The 24,119-nt window shown below is 36.7% G+C and overlaps 1 non-coding gene across 1 annotated transcript; it reads right to left on the reverse strand.

Annotated features, from left to right (window-relative positions):
• Nucleotides 1-22,968: 22,968 nt before the first annotated feature.
• On the reverse strand, nucleotides 22,969-23,076 carry LOC148571926 (small nucleolar RNA R71). Its single transcript, XR_015907896.1, has one exon. It is a non-coding gene; the product is annotated as a small nucleolar RNA R71 (small nucleolar RNA).
• Between the last annotated feature and the right edge of the window lie 1,043 nt (nucleotides 23,077-24,119).

A 24,119-nucleotide genomic window follows, 5' to 3' on the forward strand; every position in this document is an offset into this window, starting at 1 on the left:
AGGACCTGAGGAATAAAAATTAATTCATCCACTTAACTTACCTTCATAGTTAGAGGTTAACAAAGTGGGAGAAAAATCCAATTCTCATCACAATTGATTAGGATAACTAGGATAGGACTTCCAGTTCTTATACCTTGCCAAGAGATTTTATTATTGTTAATTTATTTTACTTGTCATTTAAATTACTTGTTCCTTACTCTCAAAACCCCCAATTTACAAAACTCATAACCAATAATAAGAACATACCTCCCTGCAATTCCTTGAGAAGACGACCCGAGATTAAATACTTCGGTTATCAATTTATTTAGGGGTTTGTTACTTGTGACAACCAAAACGTTTGCAAGAAAGGTTGATTGCTTGGTTTAGTAACTATACTTGCAACGAGAGTTTACTATAACTTCTAAACCATCAATCTTCAGTTCTTCAAAATGGCGCCGTTGCCGGGGAATTGCAAACGTGTGCCTTATTATTGGTTATTATAAATATTTGCTTTTTACTTGTTTATTTGTTTTTATTTTTGTTTTTTATTTTTGCTTTTTCATAAATTAAGAGTTTATTGGTTTTTATTTAGTTATTTAAAATTTTTTCAAAAATTTGTTCTTGGTGTTCATCTTGATCCTCAAGTTGTTCTTCGTATTCATCTTGACCTTCAAGTTATTCTTAGTTGTTTTCTTCATTTTGATCTAAAAATTTTAAGTTTGGTGTCATTTTATTGTTTTTCTCTTTCTTCATTAAATTCAAAAAAATTCAAAATTTAAAATTCAAAATTTCAAAATTTCAAATTTTAATTTTCAAAATTCAAATTTAAAAATTTAAAATTCAAATCTCAAATTTCAAATTTTAAAATTTCAATATTTAAATTCCAAAATTCAAAATCCAAATTTTAAATTTTAAATTTAAAAAAAAATTTAAAAAAAATAAAACCTTTTCAAAATTTAAATCTTTTTCAAATTTTCATCTTATATTGTTAACTTTTTCAAAATTCAAATTTCAAATTTCAAATTTCAAAAATTTAAAATTCAAAATTTAATTTTCAAATTCAAAATTTAAATTTCAATAACCTTTTAATTTAAAATTGTTTTTATTTTCGTTTTTAATTTTTATTTGATACTATGAACTCTCACCCCTTTGGCTATGAGTCTGGTTACAATCATGATGCAGGAAGAAGAAATTACAATGAGAACAGGCATCAAGGTTGGAATAATCAAAGATGGGAGGAGCCACAAGGATTTGATCAACCCTCATGGCAACAACCACCTCCAATGGACTATCAACAACCACCACCATATGCCTATGAACCCTTTCCTCAACATGACTTTGAACTACCACACTCACAATAAAGACTGTAATAATAATAATAATAATAATAATAATAATAATAATAATAATAATAATAATAATAATAATAATAATAATAATAATAATAATAATAATAATTAATTTAGACTGTAACTATCAATATAGTTTCTAATAGATAATTCAAAATAATAGAATAAGTCATAATTAAATTAAATTTTTTTAAATTCAAAGTATAAAATTTAATTTTAAAAATTCGGGTTGTTATATCCTATCCACCTTACAAAAATTTTCGTCCTCGAAAATTGATATAAGATGAAAAAGATTCATATCAACTCCATTTTCAAAAATATCGAAGAAAAGAAATAGAGAGGTGTGGCATGTTCAGTTTTGCAAATGTGAAAGAAACCATATCTCATGAAAGAAGTTTGAAACAAAGAGTCTTACGACAAGCAACCAAGGAAGAAATTCACATTAGCACGAATAAGGATTATATGTTGAACTGGAACTAACCCCTAAACTTAACTTCTAACGTTCCCAAACCCCGTAATTTACGTTACTTATTACTTCTATTGTGTCTATGATAACCCGTTAGTACTCTCATATACATGAATCATTAGTATTAAGTTGGCCAGACTTATTACCATGAGGTATGCAATGGTAAGCTAACAGCATTAATCAACAGACAGTCATGCATCTTAAAACTCAAACTCTTGTCATTAGGACAAGTCCTATTGCATGACAGACACTTAGAGTATGCAGTGAAGCATAATCAGTCCATTCCTAAGGCCCTAACAGGAACGAACTACTCTGATACCATAATGTAACACCCTAACTTTTAGCACGTCATGATCGTACCAAAAGTAAGGCGTTACGGACCTGATTTCCTTTATTATAAATTTACTATTGAGCCTTTACGTCGATATCACGTGTCAGTTTTTAAGAAAATTTTATAAAAAGATTTTAGTAATTAAAATCACACAATTATTAAGAATAATAAATGCTATACAAATGAATTCGATATAAAATTTGAAGACAAAACCTATCCCTCTGGGCAAAATAAAAGCTAAAACAACAAGGACGAGGGAACTCTATAAAAACAACAGGTATCACAAGTAAGTCTACTAATCGTCTACAGCTTCATACTGAATCTTCAAACCTGTCACTGAAAGGGTGGAAGATTTTGGGGTGAGAACAAACCACTAGTTCTCAGTAGGGAATAGGAATGCCGTAGAAGTGATAGAATAAAATGCAAATAACTAACTTTTTTCACTAAAACTTTTTTGTTAGACCTTTGGAAATACTTTTTATTTTTACTTTATTAACTTATTACCTTCTTTAAACTTCCGAACTTAAACTAATCTCAATCACAACCTCAGTTCCCAATCACAGAGAAGCAATAGCACAAGAAACAGATCATCAAACAAACAAATTGCAATAAGACAAACAAGTCAAGCAGCACAATCACATAGAAAATATAACAAGTAAAACAAGACCAAATGCAAATGCGCAATCAATATGATGCATGTCTAACCTAACACAGGCCATGAGCTCATGTGTCGGTTGCCTTCCCGCTCCCGACATTACCCGGGCACGAGTCCCAGATATGGTTTTCCAGATGCATCAGTGTGCTTATAAGTCGTACGGCTAGGCCGCATACAGTGTGACTTTCCAAATCAATAAGCGTACATCTGGAAAACAGTTCTCAGTGTGTGGGCGTCCCGACTTTACATTTGGAACTAAGGCCCAAACAATGTCACATCTGCTCTCCTTAAAATATTGGATTTAAAACATTATATTTTTCTTAATAAATCAAACTTTAAAATAGAATAAATCTTTTCTTAACTAAATATATTTCAAATAGTTTAATTTTCCCAAAACCAAATCTTTTAAAATAGTATTTCAAAAAAACCTCAATTTCATCAAAATTTCGGCAATATCTCCCCTAAAACTCGAGATATGCCACCCTTTCGGGTTTCCACTTTCTCAACAAATCACGATCTTAACTCAAAATCAATCTTAAAAGACCAAAATCAGCATTGCCAAGCATCTTTAAAACCATCATTCAAACATTCATATATTTGCAATAATTCAGTAAACTTCTTAGGCATTCAAAGTTTAAAATACTTAATTTAATAAAATATCCCCTACCTCTGTATGAAATTGAAATACTCGAAACCTCAGAGAAGCCTTTTGACCGAGCCACTGAAGAAGAAAACATCTGGAATTGTCTGTGCCTCCTAGAACTCCAGTTGGCCGAACTCAAAGGGAAGAGGAGTTACGTCACCATCAACTCCTACCGGACAAAAGTAACGCCAATATGTAGAGGAGGAAGATACGAACACTTTTATCGGACTAAATTTTTAATTAGAGTTACAAAACTTAAGAAATCGAAGCCGAAACTTATGAAAGGGTTACAGTTCTCTCTTTTCTTTCTCGGCCCCTTTCTTTTTATTTTCTTCAAACTCAACTTAGTAATGAACGAAGAGAAAAGGAAAATTGATTAAGGGATGATAGTAAGGAACAAAAATTTGTGGTGATTAAGCCTTAATATGTGTCATTACCAAACATATATATACTTGCATGCCATCCACGTTTCGTATCTTTATTTTGCTTTCTGGCTATGAATGGATCCACGTTATATATATATATATATAGTGCATATGAGTCAAGCTTTAAATTTTCTTTCTTTTTCTAGTAAACTTTAATAATAATAATAATAATAATAATAATAATAATAATAATAATAATATTTATAAAAATCAATTTAGACTATAATTATCAATATAGTTTCTAATAGATAATTTAAAATAATAAAATAAGTCATAATTAAATTAAATTTTTTTTAAATTCAAAGTATAAAATTTAATTTTAAAAATTCGGGTTGTTATAATAGACGTTCAGTTTAAGGCTGCAAACAACCCCGTCTTTCAACGCTGCAAGAATTTTCAAGCCTTCAAAAGCCCAAAGTTTCACCAAAGTGCCACTTCAATAACACTCCACATTGGACCACTTCCAATACCCCAATTCCTTCATTTGTTCTTCAATATTTCAAGCCTCTAAGAAGAGAATCAAAACTTCACAAGCCCAACACATTTCCATCCAAGTCAAGCCACAATTAATAATCAATCATCGCCACAAGAATCATTTAGAAGTAGTTAGGAAATTTGCTTTTTATTGTGATTTCATTTGAATTTGTAATTTAGGTAGCTTATAAACAGGAACTTAGATTCATTATTTTGGACACATGCACCAAGAGGAGATGGAGGTGACTTGACGGTCGGAGCTCTCGCGCGGTCTAGAAATTTTCAATTAAGTTCCGATTGTAAGTATAGCTTCTAGACCGACAAGAAATCCTTTCGTACAAAAGTTTGGTTGTCACAAGTAACAAAACCCAATAAAATTTATAACCGAAGTATTTAAACCTCGGGTCGTCTCTCAAGGAATTGTAGGATAGTATGAATTATTATTGGTCATGGAAAAAGGTATATTTTTGGGTTTTTGAAATAAGGAACAGAAAAATAAATTGACAAGAAAGTAAATTAATTATCATGAAAACCATTGCAAGGTATAAGAACTGGAAATCCCATCCAAGTTATCCTTATCAAGTGTGATGAGAATTGTTTATTGCTTCCACTTAGTTAACCCTTACTAAATAAAGGAAAGTCAAGTGGACTAATTAATGGGATTCCTCAAGTCCTAGTCATCTCCTATGGAAAGACTAGCTTTAGAGGGATCCAAATCAATCAGCAATTTCCAATTTTCAATCAACAACTGAGTTTGATAACTCAAGTGTCACCAATTACTCAACCAAAGCAAAGGGAGGAAAATTTAAATTAAACTAAAAGCATCAATAACATGAATTTGAAGAAATCAATCTTAAATCTGAAATACCTCAAATTGTATTAAATAGAAAATCAAATTAAACATAGGAATTCATAAATCAAATAGCAACATAAAGTGATCAATAGGAGAAATAGATAAACTAGAATGCTAGAATAAATAAAAGTAGAAGAGAACATAAATTAAAGGAACATTGAACCTGGAATTGAGGAGAAACAATCCTAAAACTAAAAGAAATCCTAAATCCTAAAAACCTAAGAGAGAGGAGAGAGCCTCTCTCTCTCTAAAACTACATATAAAACCTAAAAATTGTGTATCTTCAATAAATGATTGATGAATGATGATTAATCTGTGATTCCCCTATTCTGCAGTCTCTATTCCATGTTTCTGGGCTTGGATTTGGGCCGAAAAGGAGCCCAGAACTCATCGAGGGCGACTTTTGCAACTTTCTGCACGTGGAGTCTGTCATGCGTATGCGTAGGTCACGCGTGCGCGTCATTTGGAGATTTTCCTTGCCACGCGTACGCGTCAGTCACGCGTCTGCGTCGTCCATGCGTGCGCGTCACTGTCAGTTTCTTCAAAACTTCATTTTTGCGCGTTCCTTCCACTTTTGCATGTTTCCTTTCTATCCTCTAAGCCATTCCTGCCCTATAAAGCCTGAAAATACTTAACACATGGATCACGGCATCGAATGGTAATAAAGGGTAATTAATATTAACAGTTTTAAGGCATAGGAAACATGTTTTCACATATATCATAGAATAAGGAAGGAATTGTAAAACCATGCAAATTATATGAATAAGTGAGCAAGGACTTGATAAAAACCACTCAAATTAGCACAAGATAAATCATAAAATAGTGGTTTATCATGACTCTCCACCCCACTCTCATCCTCTTCCTCTCTTATATTTTCTTTCATACACACTTTTGTAATTTTTTAGTTATGAGTTTCTAGTTCTCTTCATTGGGAAAAAGAGCTCTATTATTTTTCAATGGATTAATTTGATTTCTTCTTCATCTTCAATCCTTCTTTTATTGTTTCTTTAGAAAGAATCTCCATTATTCACTTCAAAGATTCAAAATATCTTGAGAAAGAATTTGAATCCACTTGAATTCTATGAGGACTTGAGAAAGAAATCATAGAATTAATGCTTAAAGTTCTTTCTCTCAATGGCTATGAATTTGGGTTTGGGATTGATACGTGACATATAATCATCCCATAACTTGATTCATGAAATTGTGTGGCTCTAAATCAGAGACCAATCTTCATCTCTTCTCATGAGAAATTAGATCAAGAGATTGGCAATTGATCAAGTTAAGAAAGATTGAATTACCAAGAGATTCGAATTCAATCACTTATGATTTTCCAAGAGATCAATGATTGCATGATTGAAGAGAAGATCAAAACTATTGATCCTAAGAATACAATAACTCTTGATCCCAATGTTAATTTTATTCTTAATTCTTGTTATTTACTTCTTGCCTTTAATTCTTGTCGTTTAATTGTTCTCTTTAAATTCTCGTCATTTACTTATGCACATTTATTGCTTTATTTACTTATGCACATTTATGCCTTTCAAGTGTTTGTAAAAATGATTCTCTTATTTTTACTTTCTAGTCATTTTCATTCTTGCGATTTAATTTTCAACACTTTACATTCCTGTCATTTTCTTTCTTGTTCTTTATTGTTTTCATTTATTTTAAGTCATTTAAATTCTTGTTTATATTTTGTTCATTATCCAAATATGACCGACTAACTAGAATAATCAATTAACTATTGCTTGCTTAATCCGTTAATCCTCGTGTGATCGACACTCACTCACCGTGAGTTTATTACTTGATATGACCCGGTGCACTTGCCGATTGTTTTACGGAATGTGATTTAAAAGTTATGTATCAAGTTTTTAGCGCCGTTATCGGGGATTAATTGTGATTAGCAATCTATCGATTGATTGATTACCTAGATTAGATACTTTTTCTTTTTGTTTTTGATGAGCGGATATTTTATATGCTTTTTGGGGTTAATTTCATATAGTTTTTAGTGTGTTTTAGTTAGTTTTTAGTTTATTTTCAGTAGTTTCTAGGAAAAATTCATATTTCTGGACTTTACTATGAGTTTGTGTGTTTTCTATGATTTCAGGTATTTTGTGGCTGAAATTGAGGGAGCTGAGCAAAAATCTGATTCAGGCTGAAAAAGGACTGCTGATGCTGTTGGATTCTGACCTCCCTGCACTCAAAGTGGATTTTCTGGAGCTACAGAATTCCAAATGGCGCGCTTCTCATTGCATTGGAAAGTAGATATCCAGGGATTTTCAGCAATATATAATAGTCCATACTTTGCTCAAGGATAGACGACGTAAACTGGTGTTCAACGCCAGTTCCATGTTGCTATCTGGCGTCCAACGCCAGAAACAAGTTACAAGTTGGAGTTCAACGCCAGAAAAGGATCCAAAGCTGGCGTTGAACGCCCAAAACAGCCCTATGCACGTGATTAGCTTAAGTCTCAGCCCCAGCACACACCAAGTGGGCCCCAGAAGTGGATTTCTGCACCATCTATCATAGTTTATTCATTTTCTGTAAACCTAGGTTACTAGTTTAGTATTTAAACAACTTTTAGAGGTTTATTTCGCACCTCGTGACATCTTAGATCTGAACTTTGTATCTTTTGATGGCATGAGTCTCTAAGCTCCATTGTTGGGGGTGAGGAGCTCTGCTGTGTCTCGATGAATTAATGCAAGTATTTCTGTTTTCTATTCAAACATGCGTGTTCCTATCTAAGATATTCATTCGCACTTCAACCTGAATGTCATGAACGTGACAGTCATCATCATTCCCTATGAACGCATGCCTGACAACCACTTCCGTTCTACCTTAGATTGAATGAGTATCTCTTGGATCTCGTAATCAGAATCTTCGTGGTATAAGCTAGATTGATGGCGGCATTCATGAGAGTCCGAAAAGTCTAAACCTTGTCTGTGGTATTCCGAGTAGGACTCTGGGATTGAATGACTGTGACGAACTTCAAACTCGCGAGTGCTGGGCGTAGTGACAGACGCAAAAGGATAGTAAATCCTATTCCGGTACGACTGAGAACCTGCAGATGATTAGCCGTGTGGTGACAGCGCACCTGGACCCTTTTCACTGGAAGGATGGATGGTAGCCATTGACAACGGTGATCCACCAACACACAGCTTGCCATAGGAGGACGTGCGTGCGTGAATTAAAAACAGAGGAAAGCAGAATTTCAGAAGATAAAGCATCTCCAAAACTCCAACATATTCTCCATCATTGCATACAAGTATAATTTGTGCTCTGCCCTTTTATTCCTTGCAATCAAATTTGATAAGTGAATTATTTTATTGTTTTCCTGACTAAGAGTTACAAGATAACCATAGATTGCTTCAAGCCAACAATCTCCGTGGGATCGACCCTTACTCACGTAAGGTATTACTTGGACGACCCAGTGCACTTGTTGGTTAGTGGTACGAATTGTAAAAAGTTTGATTTACAATTTGTGCACCAAGTTTTTGGCGCCGTTGCTGGGGATTGTTTGAGTTTGAACAACTGACGGTGAATCTTGTTGCTTAGATTAGGAAATTTTTTGAGTTTCCTTGTGTCTTGATCTTAAAATTTTTAAGTTTGGTGTTCCTTGGTGTTTTCCCTCCAAAATTTTCGAAAACAAGGAGCATTAGATCTAAAAATTTTAAATCTTGTATTATCTTATTATTTTTCTCTCTCCTCTTTAAATCCAAAAATATCTTTTCTCTCTATTTTAAAACAAATTTTCGAAAATTATTTTTAAAATTCAGATTTTTTCAAAATTTAAAATCTTTTTCAATTCTTATCTTTTTCAAAACTTCCTGACCACTTTCTCTCTCCTCATTTTTTCGAAAATCTTCACCTATTTTTATTTATTTTATTTTAATTTATTTTCGAAATAAATAAATAAATAAAAATAATTTTTTTTTTATTTTACATCATCTCCCTTTCTCCATCATGGATCTAAGTGGAGATGAACAGTCCAAGAGGACTCTGGGGTCATATGCTAACCCCTCTATTGCTTCATATGGGAGTAGTATCTGCATACCATCCATTGGAGTCAGTAGCTTTGAGTTGAATCCTCATCTCATTATCATGGTGCAGCAAAGCTGCCAGTATTCCGGTCTTCCACAGGAAGAACCTATAGAGTTTCTGGCACAGTTTTTACAAATTGCTGACACAGTATATGATAAGGAAGTAGATCAGGATGTCTACAGATTATTACTGTTTCCATTTGCTGTAAAAGACCAAGCCAAGAGGTGGTTAAATAACCAACCTAAGGCTAGCATAAGGACATGGAAACAGCTGACAGAAAAATTCCTGAATCAATACTTTCCTCCAAAACGGATGACACAGCTAAGGCTGGACATCCAAGGCTTTAAACAAGGAGATAATGAATCTCTTTATGATGCATGGGAGAGATACAGAGAGATGCTACGAAAATGACCCTTTGAAATGTTTTCAGAGTGGGTTCAGTTAGACATCTTCTATTATGGGCTTACAGAAAGAGCTCAGATCTCTTTAGATTGCTCAGCTGGTGGATCTATCCACATGAGAAAGACAATTGAAGAAGCTCAAGAGCTCATTGACACAGTTGCTAGATATCAGCATCTGTACCTAAGTAGTGACTCTTCCATGAAAGAAGAGGCTAAAACAGTAACTACTGAACTCAGTCCTGCAGAGCAAGCTGCTAAATTCAACCAGCAATTGGATTTTCTAACAAAGCAGTTAGCTGAATTCAAGGATAAACTACAAGAGACAAGGATGGCTAATATAAACATGGAAGTACAATTAAAGCAAACAAAGCAGCAGCTGTCAAAACAAATAACAGAAGAATGCCAAGCAGTTCAATTAAGAAGTGGGAAGACATTAAATACCCCACCTCAAGGAAGCAAGAAGCCAAGAAATGAGCAAACCACCCAAAATCCACCTGAGGACAGTAAGAGCCCAGGAAAAAATAATTCTGGCGCTAAAACGCCAGAAATTGGGTGGAAGGCTGGCGCTGAACGCCCAGACCATGCTCAGAACTGGCGTTCAACGCCAGAAACAAGCAAGGATCTGGCATTGAACACCCAAAAGAAGCACAGTTCTGGCGTTCAGATGCCAGGAACAGATGAGGAGCTGGCGTCTAACGTCACTCCAGCTTCTAACTCTGGCACTCAATTGCCGGTGAGGGATCATACACACACGTGCTGATAACAACCCATCTAAAAAGGCTTCTTCAACCACTTCTGTAGGAAATAAACTTACAGCAACTAAGGTTGAGGAATATAAAGCCAAGATACCTTATCCTCAAAAACTCCGCCAAGAGGAGCAGGATAAGCAATTTGCTCGCTTTGCAGATTATCTCAGGACTCTTGAAATAAAGATTCCATTTGCAGAGGCACTTGAGCAAATACCTTCTTATGCCAAGTTCATGAAAGAGCTCTTGAGTCATAAGAAGGATTGGAGAGAAACTGAAAGAGTTCTCCTCACTGAAGAATGCAGTGCAGTCATTTTGAAAAGCTTTCCTGAAAAGCTTAAAGACCCTGGGAGTTTTCTGATACCATGCACATTAGACGGTAATTGCACCAAGACAGCTTTATGTGATCTTGGGGCAAACATCAACCTAATGCCTGCATCCACTATCAGAAAACTTGGTTTAACTGAAGAAGTTAAACCAACTCAAATATGTCTCCAACTTGCTGATGGCTCCATTAAATACCCATCAGGCGTGATTGAAGACATGATTGTCAGAGTTGGGCCATTCGCCTTTCCCACTGACTTTGTAGTGCTGGAAATGGAGGAGCACAAGAGTGCCACTCTCATTCTAGGAAGACCCTTCCTAGCAACTGGACGAACTCTCATTGATGTCCAACAGGGGGAAATAACCCTGAGAGTCAATGATGATGAGTTTAAGTTGAATGCTGTCAAAGCCATGCAGCATCCAGACACACCAAAAGACTGCATGAAAGTTGATCTTATTGACTCTTTGGTAGAAGAGATCAACATGGCTGTGAGTCTCGAATCAGAGTTGGAAGACATCTTCAAAGATGTTCAGCCTGATTTGGAGGATTCAGAGGAAATGAAAGAGCCTCTGAAATTTCCTCTGGAAGAGGAAAAACTTCCTAAACCCGAGCTCAAACCATTACCACCATCCCTGAAATATGCATTTCTGGGAGAAGGTGACACTTTTCCAGTGATCATAAGCTCTGCTTTAAATCTACAGGAAGAGGAAGCACTTATTCAAGTGCTAAGGACACACAAGACAGCTCTTGGGTGGTCCATAGGTGACCTTAAGGGCATAAGCCCAGCTAGATGCATGCACAAAATCTTATTGGAGGATAATGCTAAACCAGTGGTTCAACCACAGAGGCGGCTAAATCCAGCCATGAAGGAAGTGGTGCAGAAAGAGGTCACCAAATTACTGGAGGCTGGGATTATTTATCCTATTTCTGATAGCCCCTGGGTGAGCCCTGTTCAAGTTGTCCCCAAAAAGGGAGGCATGACAGTGGTTCATAATGAAAAGAATGAACTGGTTCCTACAAGAACAGTTACAGGGTGGCGCATGTGTATTGACTACAGAAGGCTCAATACAGCCACCAGAAAGGATCATTTTCCTTTAGCATTCATAGACCAGATGCTAGAAAGATTGGCAGGTCATGATTATTACTGCTTTTTGGATGGCTACTCAGGCTATAACCAGATTGCAGTATATCCCCAGGATCAGGAGAAAACAGCATTCACATGTCCATCTAGAATGTTTGCTTATAGAAGGATGCCATTTGGGTTGTGTAATGCGCCTGCAACCTTCCAGAGATGCATGCTCTCTATTTTCTCTGATATGGTAGAAAAATTTCTCGAAGTTTTCATGGATGACTTCTCAGTATATGGAGACTCATTCAGCTCCTGTCTTGATCACCTGAAACTAGTTCTGAAAAGATGCCAAGAGACCAACCTGGTTTTAAACTGGGAAAAATGTCACTTTATGGTGACTGAAGGGATTGTCCTTGGGCATAAAATTTCAAACAAGGGAATAGAGGTGGATCAAGCAAAAATAGAGGTAATTGAAAAATTACCACCACCTGCCAATGTTAAGGCAATCAGAAGCTTTCTGGGGCATGCAGGATTCTATAGGAGGTTTATAAAGGATTTTTCAAAAATCGCAAAACCTCTGAGCAATCTGCAGGCGTTTGAAACGCTGAAAGCCAAGCTGGTCACAGCACCAGTTATTTCTGCACCAGACTGGACATTACCATTTGAGCTAATGTGTGATGCCAGTGATCACGCCATTGGTGCAGTACTGGGGCAGAGGCATGACAAGCTTCTGCATGTCATTTATTATGCTAGCCGTGTTTTGAATGATGCCCAGAAAAATTACACAACCACAGAAAAAGAATTGCTTGCAGTGGTTTATGCCATTGACAAGTTTAGATCATACTTAGTAGGATCAAAAGTGATTGTGTACACAGATCATGCTGCTCTTAAATATCTACTCACAAAGCAGGATTCAAAACCCAGACTCATAAGATGGGTGTTGCTTCTACAAGAGTTTGATATAGAAATAAGAGACAGAAAGGGGATAGAGAACCAAGTGGCTGACCATCTGTCCCGGATAGAGCCAATAGAAGGGACATCACTCCCCTCTCTTGAAATCTCTGAGACCTTTCTTGATGAGCATTTGTTTACCATTCAGGAAATACTATGGTTTGCAGACATTGCAAACTACAAAGCTGCAAGGTTCATTCCCAAGGAGTACAGCAGGCAACAAAAGAAAAAATTAATTACTGATGCAAAGTACTACTTGTGGGATAAACCCTATCTCTTTAAGAGATGTGAAGATGGCATAATCCGTAGGTGTGTGCCTAAAGAAGAAGCACAAAGGATCTTATGGCATTGCCATGGGTCACAATATAGAGGTCATTTTGGAGGTGAGCGAACAGCCACCAAGGTCCTCCAATGTGGCTTCTACTGGCCTACACTCTACAGAGATTCCCGAGAGTTTGTATGTAACTGTGACAGTTGCCAGAGAGCTGGTAATTTGCCTCACAGTTACGCCATGCCTCAACAAGGAATCTTGGAGATTGAGTTGTTTGATGTATGGGGTATTGATTTCATGGGGCCTTTCCCACCATCATACTCAAACACTTATATTCTGGTGGCAGTTGACTATGTATCAAAATGGGTTGAGGCCATTGCCACACCCACCAATGATACTAAAACAGTGCTGAAATTCCTTCAGAAACATATATTCAGCAGGTTTGGTGTCCCCAGGGTACTGATCAGTGATGGGGGCACTCACTTCTGCAACAAACAGCTTTACTCTGCCATGGTCCGATATGGGATTCGCCACAAGGTGGCGACTCCATATCATCCACAGACAAATGGGCAAGCTGAAGTCTCTAACAGAGAACTAAAAAGAATCCTAGAGCGGACTGTAAGTACCCGTAGAAAGGATTGGGCACGAAGCTTGGATGATGCTCTGTGGGCTTACAGAACAGCATTCAAGACTCCTATAGGGACCTCTCCATACCAACTTGTGTATGGTAAGGCATGCCACCTGCCCGTGGAACTGGAACATAAAGCCTACTGGGCAACCAGATTCCTAAACTTTGATGCCAAATTAGCTGGAGAAAAAAGATTGCTCCAGCTAAATGAGCTAGAGGAATTCAGATTCACTGCTTTCGAAAATGCCAAGCTTTATAAAGAAAAATAAAAAAAGTGGCATGACAGAAAGCTGTCATCTAGAATCTTTGAACCAGGACAAAAGGTTCTGTTGTTTAACTCTATGCTCAGGCTATTCCCCGGGAAACTGAAGTCCCGGTGGAGGGGACCATATGTGATTACAAGTGTATCAGCATATGGTTATGTGGAGCTTCAAGATATTGATTCTGATAAGAAGTTCATTGTTAATGGACAGAGAATCAAGCACTATCTTGAAGGCAATGTTGAGCAAGAGTGCTCAAGGCTGAAGCTAGATTAAAAGCTCAGCAAGGTCCAGCTAAAGACAATAAAGAAGCGCTTGCTGGGAGGCAACCCAGCCATGGGGCATCACTTCCTCTAAGCATTTTGCCCTATTCTTGATTTTATTTGTTTATATAAAGTTCACTGATACTAAGGTAAAGAGTCAATTGTATAAGTTCACAGGGTTACAGAAGGATTCTGCACATAAAACAGAGAAAAAAAAAAGGCTCACTGGCAAGAAAATGCCAGTAAGAGTCTGTTTTGGGCGTTCAACGCCCAAAAGAAGCATCCACTGGGCGTTGAACGCCAGTAAGGATAGGCATCTGGGTGTTAAACGCCAGAAAGAAGCTTCTTCTGGGCGTTTAACGCCAGATTTACAGCATCCTGGGCGTTCAGAAAAACGCCCAGTGACAAAGGAGTTCCTGGCGTTCAACGCCAGAAAGAAGCAGCAGCTGGGCGTTGAACACCCAGGAGAGGTAGCATTTGGGCGTTGAACGCCCAAAACATGCAGCGTTTGGGCATTCAAACGCTAGGATGGTGGGGAGGAGGTGAATTCGTTTTTACTTCATAATTTTCTCTAAATTTAATTTTCATGTTTTAATTCATAATTTCTTGCATAAACATGTTAAGAACCCTGATTTCTAAAATCCCTAATTTCTAAAAACCCTATTTTCAAATATCAAATGTATCTTAATCCATAAGCACAAATCTTTTTTTATCCAATTTAACTCTTTTTCAAAAATTTTCAAAACAAATCTATCTCTTTTCATTCAAAATTTTTTTCAACTAATCAACATCTTTTTCAAATCTCCACACTATCTTTTTCAAAAAAAAAATCCAAATCTATCTTTCTCAAATATCCTTCATACCTCTTCAATTTTAAATTATATCTTTTCTTATCATACTTAAATTTTTCTTAAAAATCATATCTTCTATCTTATCTTCCTCCCTATTTTTGAAAACCCACCCCCCTCTCCCTTTAAATATGGGTTCGGCCTCCCTCCCCTCCCATCCACCATTGCACCTAGCTCTCCTTCTCTCCCTTTCCTTTCTTTTCTTTTTGCTTGAGGATAAGCAAACCTCTAAGTTTGGTGTGCTTATCCGTGATCACTAAGATCATGGCTCCTAAAGAAAAATAACCCACTCCAAGAGGCAAGAAAGAAACCGTTCCAAAACCACTTTGGAATCAAGGGAAGTTCTTAACTAAAGAACATTCAGACCATTATTACAAAATAATGGGTCTAAGATCAGTGATCCCGGAAGTTAGATTCGATCTGAAAGAAGACGAATATCCGGAGATCCAGGAGCAAATTCGAATCAGGAACTGGGAGATCCTAGCTAATCCTGAAACGAAAGTGGAAAGGAATATGGTCCAGGAGTTCTATGCTAATATGTGGCATACAGACAGGCAAAGACTATCTGGATCTGCTATCTATGACTATCGAACCTTGGTCAGAGGAAAGATTGTTCATACCCACCCTGACAAGATCAGGGAGATCTTAAAGCTACCTCAGCTGAAAGATGATCCAGACTCCTTCAATAGGAGAATGATGAGAATAGACAAGGGCCTGGATAAGATTCTAGAGGATATATGCATCCTTGGAGCCAGTTGGACCACCAGCACGAAGGGTGTCCCAAATCAACTCAAAAGAGAATATCTCAAACCAGTCGCCAGAGGATGGCTGGACTTCATTGGGCATTCTCTGCTGCCCACTAGCAACCGTTCTGAAGTCACTATTAGAAGAGCAGTGATGATCCATTGCATCATGATGGAAAAGAAGTAGAAGTTCATCAATAGATTTCAACTGAAATCTACAAAATTACAAACAAAAATTCCAAAGATGCCAGGTTGGCTTATCCAAGCTTGATTTCTATGCTCTGCAAGGACGCTGGAGTAATGATGGGAATAACTGAGTATATCTCAGTTGAGCGGCCAATCAGCAAAGCATCAATGGAAAAATAACAATCACAGGATGACCCCATCAAGAAGAGAACACAGGAAATTCTCCCAGAAATCCCTCAATCTGAATACTGGGAGTATCTTGAAACATCTATTACCAAGATGCAAGAAGCTATAGAACAAATACAGAAGGAACAAAGTAGCATTCTTTGCTATTTGCTTAAAGAACAGGAGGAGCAAGGGCGTGATTTAAGGAAATTGAAGCGCCAGAAATTATCTCTTGAAGGACCAAGCACCCCGCAGATTAGAGGAACATCCACTTCCCAGAACAAAGGTTGTTAAATTCCAATCTTAGCCTTAACTCTGTGATAACTGTTTTTTATTTTAGTTTTACCTTAGGAGTCATATAGTAGTAATTAGTATCTATATTTTTTATTTTATCCCCAATTAAGCTATAATTTAATTTTATCATCATCATCAAACATGAATAAAATAGAAGAATTTCTTTAGAATAAGACGCAATATTTTTTCAAGTTTTTAATAAGATAAATTCTAATTATTTATATGTGGTGGCAATGCTCTCTGTCTTCTGAATGAATGCTTGAATAGTGCATATGTCTTTTGAATTTGATGTTTAAGACTGTTAAATATGTTGGCTCTTGAAAGAATGATGAACATGAGACATGTTATTGATAATCTGAAAAATCATAAAAATGATTCTTGAAGCAAGAAAAAATAGTGAATACAAAAGCTTGCAGAAAAAAAATAGAGAAAGAAAAAGAAAAAGCAAGCAGAAAAAGCCAAAGCTCTTAAAACCAAAAAGCAAGAGCAAAAAGCCAATAGCCCTTAAAACCAAAAGGCAAGGGTAATAAAAAGGACCCCAAGGCTTTGAGCATCAGTGGATAGGAGGGCCTAAAGGAATAAAATCCTGGCCTAAGCGGCCAAACCAAGCTGTCCCTAACTATGTGCTTGTGGCGTGAAGGTGTCAAGTGAAAACTTGAGATTGAGCGGTTAAAGTCAAGGTCCAAAGCAAAAAGAAGAGTGTGCTTAAGAACCCTGGACACCTCTAATTGGGGACTTTAGCAAGGCTGAGTCACAATCTGAAAAGGTTCACCCAATTATGTGTCTTACGGCCAAGACTCATAAAGTAGCTGTGTTCAAGAATCAACATACTAAACTAGGAGAATCAATATCACTATCTGAATTCTGAGTTCCTATAGATGCCAATCACTCTGAGCTTCAATGGATAAAGTGAGATGCCAAAACTATTCAGAAGCAAAAAGCTACTAGTCCCGCTCATCTAATTAGAATCTGAGCTTCAATCAAAAACTCTGAGATATTATTGCTTCTAAAAGTTATTTGTACTCTATTTTATTTATCTAGTTGCTTGAGGACAAGCAACAGTTTAAGTTTGGTGTTGTGATGAGCGAATATTTTATACGCTTTTTGGGGTTAATTTCATATAGTTTTTAGTGTGTTTTAGTTAGTTTTTAGTTTATTTTTAGTAGTTTCTAGGCAAAATTCATATTTCTGGACTTTACTATGAGTTTGTGTGTTTTTCTATGATTTTAGGTATTTTCTGGCTAAAATTGAGGGAGCTGAGCAAAAATATGATTCAGGCTGAAAAAGGACTGCTGATGCTGTTGGATTCTGACCTCCCTGCACTCAAAGTAGATTTTCTGGAGCTACAGAACTCCAAATGGCACGCTTCCAATTGCGTTGGAAAGTGGACATCCAGGGCTTTCCAGAAATATATAATACTTCATACTTTGCTCAAGGATAGATGACGCAAACTGGCATTCAACGCCAGTTCCATGTTGCTGTCTGGCGTCCAGCGCCAGAAACAAGTTACAAGTTGGAGTTCAACGCCAGAAAAGGATCCAAAGCTGGCGTTGAACGCCCAAAACAGCCCTATGCACGTGATTAGCTTAAGTATCAGCCCCAGCACATACCAAGTGGGCCCCAGAAGTGGATTTCTGCACCATCTATCATAGTTTATTCATTTTCTGTAAACCTAGGTTACTAGTTTAGTATTTAAACAACTTTTAGAGGTTTATTTCGCACCTCATGATATCTTAGATCTGAACTTTGTATCTTTTGACGGCATGAGTCTCTAAACTCCATTGTTGGGGGTGAGGAGCTCTGCTGTGTCTCGATGAATTAATGTAAGTATTTCTGTTTTCTATTCAAACATGCGTGTTCCTATCTAAAATATTCATTCGCACTTCAACCTGAATGTGATGAACGTGACAATCATCATCATTCCCTATGAACACGTGCTTGACAACCACTTCCGTTCTACCTTAGATTGTATGAGTATCTCTTGGATCTCTTAATCAGAATCTTCGTGGTATAAGCTAGATTGATGGCGGCATTCATGAGAGTCCGGAAAGTCTAAACCTTGTCTGTGGTATTCTGAGTAGGACTCTGGGATTAAATGACTGTGACGAACTTCAAACTCGCGAGTGCTGGGCGTAGTGACAGACACAAAAGGATAGTAAATCCTATTCCGGTACGACTGAGAACCTGCAGAAGATTAGCCGTGCGGTGACAGCGCACCTGGACCCTTTTCACTGGAAGGATGGATGGTAGCCATTGACAATGGTGATCCACCAACACACAGCTTGCCATAGGAGGACGTGCGTGCGTGAATTAGAAACAGAGGAAAGCAGAATTTCAGAAGATAAAGCATCTCCAAAACTCCAACATATTCTCCATCATTGCATACAAGTATAATTTGTGTTCTGCCCTTTTATTCCTTGCAATCAAATTTGATAAGTGAATTATTTTATTGTTTTCCTGACTAAGAGTTACAAGATAACTGATGAGCGGATAATTTATACGCTTTTTGGCATTGTTTTTAGTATATTTTTAGTAGAATCTGGTTACTTTTAGGGATGTTTTCATTAGTTTTTATGTTAAATTCACATTTCTGGACTTTACTATGAGTTTGTGTGTTTTTCTGTGATTTCAGGTATTTTCTGGCTGAAATTGAGGGACTTGAGCAAAAATCAGATTCAGAGGTTGAAGAAGGACTGCTGATGCTGTTGGATTCTGACCTCCCTACACTCAAAATGGATTTTCTGGAGCTACAGAACTCAAAATGGCGCGCTTCCAATTGCGTTGGAAAGTAGACATCCAGGGCGTTCCAGCAATATATAATAGTTCATTCTTTGCCCAAGTTTAGACGATGCAAACTGGCTTTCAACGCCAGCTCTCTGCCCAATTCTGCCGTCCCGCGCCAGAAACAAGTTGCAAAGTGGAGTTCAACGCCCAAACTGGCACAAAAGCTGGCGTTCAACTCCAAGAATGACCTCTCCACGTGTAGACTTCAAGCTCAGCCCAAGCACACACCAAGTGGACCCGGAAGTGGATTTATGCATCAATTACTTACTTCTGTAAACCCTAGTAGCTAGTTTATTATAAATAGGATCTTTTACTATTGTATTAGACATCTTTGGATTATCTTTTGATCTATTGATCACGTTCGGGGGCTGGCCATTCGGCCATGCCTGGACCTTCATTACTTATGTATTTTCAACGGTAGGGTTTCTGCACTCCATAGATTAACGTGTGGAGCTCTGCTGTTCCTCAAAGATTAATGCAAAGTACTACTGTTTTCTATTCAATTCATGTTATTTCGCTTCTAAGATATTCATTCGCACTTCAACCTGAATGTGATGAACGTGACAATCATCATCATTCCTTATGAACGCGTTCCTGACAACCACTTCCGTTCTACATTAGATTGAATGAGTATCTCTTAGATCTCTTAATCAGAATCTTAGTGGTATAAGCTAGATTGATGGCGGCATTCATGAGAGTCTGGAAAGTCTAAACCTTGTTCGTGGTATTCCGAGTAGGACTCTGGGATTGAATGACTGTGACGAACTCCAAACTCGCGAGTGCTGGGCGTAGTGACAGACGCAAAAGGATAGTAAATTCTATTCCAGTATGATCGAGAACCTCCAAGATGATTAGCCATGCAGTGACAGCGCATCGGACCATTTTCACAGAGAGGAATAGGATGCAACCAACGACAAGGGTGATGCCTCCAGACGATTAGCCGTGCTGTGACAGAGCATTTGGACCATTTTCCCGAGAGGATTGAAAGTAGCCATTGGCACCGGTGACATCCTTACATAAAGCCAGCCATAGAAAGGAGTAAGATGGATTGGATGAAGACAGCAGGAAAGCAGAGGTTCAGAGGAATGAATGCATCTCCATACACTTATCTGAAATTCTCACCAATGGTTTACATAAGTATTTCTATCCTTATTTTAGTATTAATTTCGAAAACTCCATAACTGTTTTATATCCGCCTGACTGAGATTACAAGGTGACCATAGCTTGCTTCATACCAACAATCTCCGTGGGATCGACCCTTACTCACGTAAGGTTTATTACTTGGACGACCTAGTGCACTTGCTGGTTAGTTATGCGAAGTTGTGAAGATGTGTTTAGACCATGGTTCTGTGCTTCTGTTTTTGGTGCCATCGCCAGGGAATCAATTTCGAACAATAATTCACAACCTGAGTAACAATTTCGCATATCAAGTTTTTGGCGCCGTTGCCGGGGATTGTTCGAGTTTTGACAACTGACGGTTCATCTTGTTGCTCAGATTAGGTAATTTTCTTTTTTTATTTTCAAAAATTTTTCAAAAACCTTTCAAAAATTTCTCACTTGTTTTCGAAAAAAAAATATATAAAAATGTTTTCAAAAATATATTTTTCTTCAGAATTTTTAAGAATGAATTCTAGAGTTTCATGAAGCATGTTGAAGCATGCTGGCTATAAAACCATGTCTAAATTCTTTTGGACAGAGGTTTTAGCTTAAAATTGAATGAAATACTCCCATATTTATGCTAAAGCTTGACTGGCTATTAAGCCATGTCTAACCCTCATATTGGAGCTTTAGACTAAGAATTGAAGATTCCTGGAATTCATATTAAAAATTTTGGAATCCTTATTTTTCTTTTTCACAAAATGATTTTCGAAAAAATTAAAAAAAATACAAAAAAATCATAAAATCAAAAAAATCAAAAATATTTTATGTTTCTTGTTTGAGTCTTGAGTAAAGTTGAAAGTTTGGTGTCAATTGCATATTCATCTTGCATTTCTCGAAAAATTCATGCATTCATAGTGTTCTTCATGATCTTCAAGTTGTTCTTGGTAAGTCTTCCTGTTTGATCTTGATGTTTTCTTGTTTTGTGTCTTTTCTTGTTTTTCATATGCATTCTTGCATCCATAGAGTCTAAACATGAAAGATTTTTAAGTTTGGTGTCTTGCATGTTTTCTTTGCATATAAAAATTTTCAAAAATATGTTCTTGATGTTCATAATGATCTTCAAAGTGTTCTTAGTGTTCATCTTAACATTCATAGCATTCTTGCATGCATTCATTGTTTTGATCTAAAAATTTTCATGCATTGCATCATTTTCACGTTTTTCTCTCTCATCATAAAAATTCAAAAATAAAAAAAAATATCTTTTCCTTTTTCTCTCATAAAATTCGAAAATTTGAGTTGACTTTTTCAAAAATTTTTAAAATCTAGTTGTTTTTATGAGTCAAATCAAATTTTTAATTTTAAAATCTTATCTTTTTCAAAATCTTTTTCAAAAATCAAAACTTTTTCATTTTTCTTAGTTATTTTCGAAAATTTTAAAAATATTTTTCAAAAATCTTTTTCTTATTTTTATATCATATTTTCAAAAATAACATCATCAATTAATGTTTTGATTCAAAAATTTCAAGTTTGTTACTTACTTGTTAAGAAAGATTCAAACTTTAAGTTCTAGAATCATATCTTGTGATTTCTTGTGAATCAAGTCATTAATTGAGATTTTAAAAATAAAATCTTTTTCAAAAACTAATTTCTATCATATCTTTTCAAAAATATCTTCTTATCTTACCTTTTTCAAAAAAGTGATTGCAAAATATCTTTTCTAACCTCCTAACTTCTTATCTTTTCAAAATTTGTGTCAACTAACTAACTAACTTTTTGTTTGTTTCTTACCTTTTTCAAAACTACCTAACTAACTCTCTCTCTCTAATTTTCGAAAAAATCTTCCCTCTTTTTCAAAATTTCTTTTTAATTAGACTAATTATTTTATTTTTTTATTTGAATTTTCGAAAAACTACTAACCTTTTTCAAAAACTATTTTTGAAAATCACTAACTCTTTTTCAAAAATTATTTTCGAAAATTCTCCCCTCCTCTCATCTCCTTCTAATTATTTATTCATCTACTAACACTTCTCTTCATCTCACATCACTGCTCCTATCCTTACCCTTGTGTTTGGATTCTTCATTCTTCTTCACCCCTATTCCTTTTCTTCTTCTACTAACAACAAGGAACCTCTTTACTGTGACATAGAGGATTCCTCTTCTTTTCTTGTTCTCTTCTCTTTCTTATGAGCAGGAACAAGGAAAAAGGCATTCTTGTTGAAGCTGATCCAGAACCTGAAAGGACTCTGAAGAGAAAACTAAGAGAAGCTAAATTACAACAATCCAGAGACAACCTTATTGAAAATTTCGAACAAGTAAAGGAGATGGCAGCCGAAACCAACAACAATAATGTAAGGAGAATCCTTGGTGACTTTACTGCACCTAATTCCAATTTACATGGAAGAAGCATCTCCATTCCTACCATTGGAGCAAACAATTTTGAGCTGAAACCTCAGCTAGTTTCTCTAATGCAGCAGAACTGCAAGTTTCATGGACTTCCATCTGAAGATCCTTTTCAGTTCTTAACTGAATTCTTGCATATCTGTGATACTGTTAAGACTAATGGAGTAGATCCTGAAGTCTACAGGCTCATGCTTTTCCCTTTTGCTATAAGAGACAGAGCTAGAATATGGTTGGACTCTCAACCCAAAGACAGCCTGAACTCTTGGAATAAGCTGGTCACGGCTTTCTTAGCCAAGTTCTTTCCTCTTCAAAAGCTGAGCAAGCTTAGAGCTGATGTTCAAACCTTCAGACAGAAAGAAGGTGAATCCCTCTGTGAAGCTTGGGAAAGATACAAGAAGCTGACCAAAAAGTGTCCTTCTGACATGCTTTCAGAGTGGACCATCCTGGATATATTCTATGATGGTTTATCTGAGTTATCAAAGATGTCATTGGATAGTTCTGCAGGTGGATCCATTCACCTAAAGAAAATGCCTGCAGAAGCTCAAGAACTCATTGACATGGTTGCTAATAACCAGTTTATGTACACTTCTGAGAGGAATCCTGTGAGTAATGGGACGCCTATGAAGAAGGGAGTTCTTGAAATTGATACTCTGAATGCCATATTGGCTCAGAATAAAATATTGACTCAGCAAGTCAATATGATTTCTCAGAGTCTGAATGGAATGCAAGCTGCATCCAACAGTACTCAAGAGGCATCTTCTGAGGAAGAAGCTTATGATCCTGAGAACCCTGCAATAGTAGAGTTAAAATACATGGGTGAACCATATGGAAACACCTACAATCCATCATGGAGAAATCACCCAAATCTCTCATGGAAGGATCAAAAGCCTCAACAAGGCTTTAATAATGGTGGAAGAAACAGGTTTAGCAATAACAAGCCTTTTCCATCATCCACTCAGCAACAGACAGAGAATTCTGAGCAGAATCCATCTAGCTTAGCAAATTTAGTCTCTGATCTATCTAAGGCCATTGTGAGTTTCATGAATGAAACAAGGTCTTCTATTAGAAATTTGGAAGCACAAGTGGGCCAGCTGAGTAAAAGGATCACTGAAATCCCTCCTAGTACTCTCCCAAGCAATACAGAAGAGAATCCAAAAGGAGAGTGCAATGCCATTGAATTAATTACCATGGCCGAACCCACAAGAGAGGAGAAGGACGTGAATCCCAAGGAAGAAGACCTCCTGGGACGTCCAGTGATCAATAAGGAGCTTCCCTCTGAGGAACCTAAGGAATCTGAGACTCATCTAGAGACCATAGAGATTCCATTGAACCTCCTTATGCCATTCATGAGCTCTGATGAGTATTCCTCTTCTGAAGAGAATGAGGATGTTACTGAAGAGCAAGCTGCCAAGTTCCTTGGTGCAATCATGAAGCTAAATGCCAAATTATTTGGTATTGAGACTTGGGAAGA

Source organism: Arachis ipaensis, chromosome B3, assembly GCF_059453495.1.
Source record: "Arachis ipaensis isolate K30076 ecotype BB chromosome B3, ASM5945349v1, whole genome shotgun sequence".
NCBI classification, from domain to species: domain Eukaryota; kingdom Viridiplantae; phylum Streptophyta; class Magnoliopsida; order Fabales; family Fabaceae; genus Arachis; species Arachis ipaensis.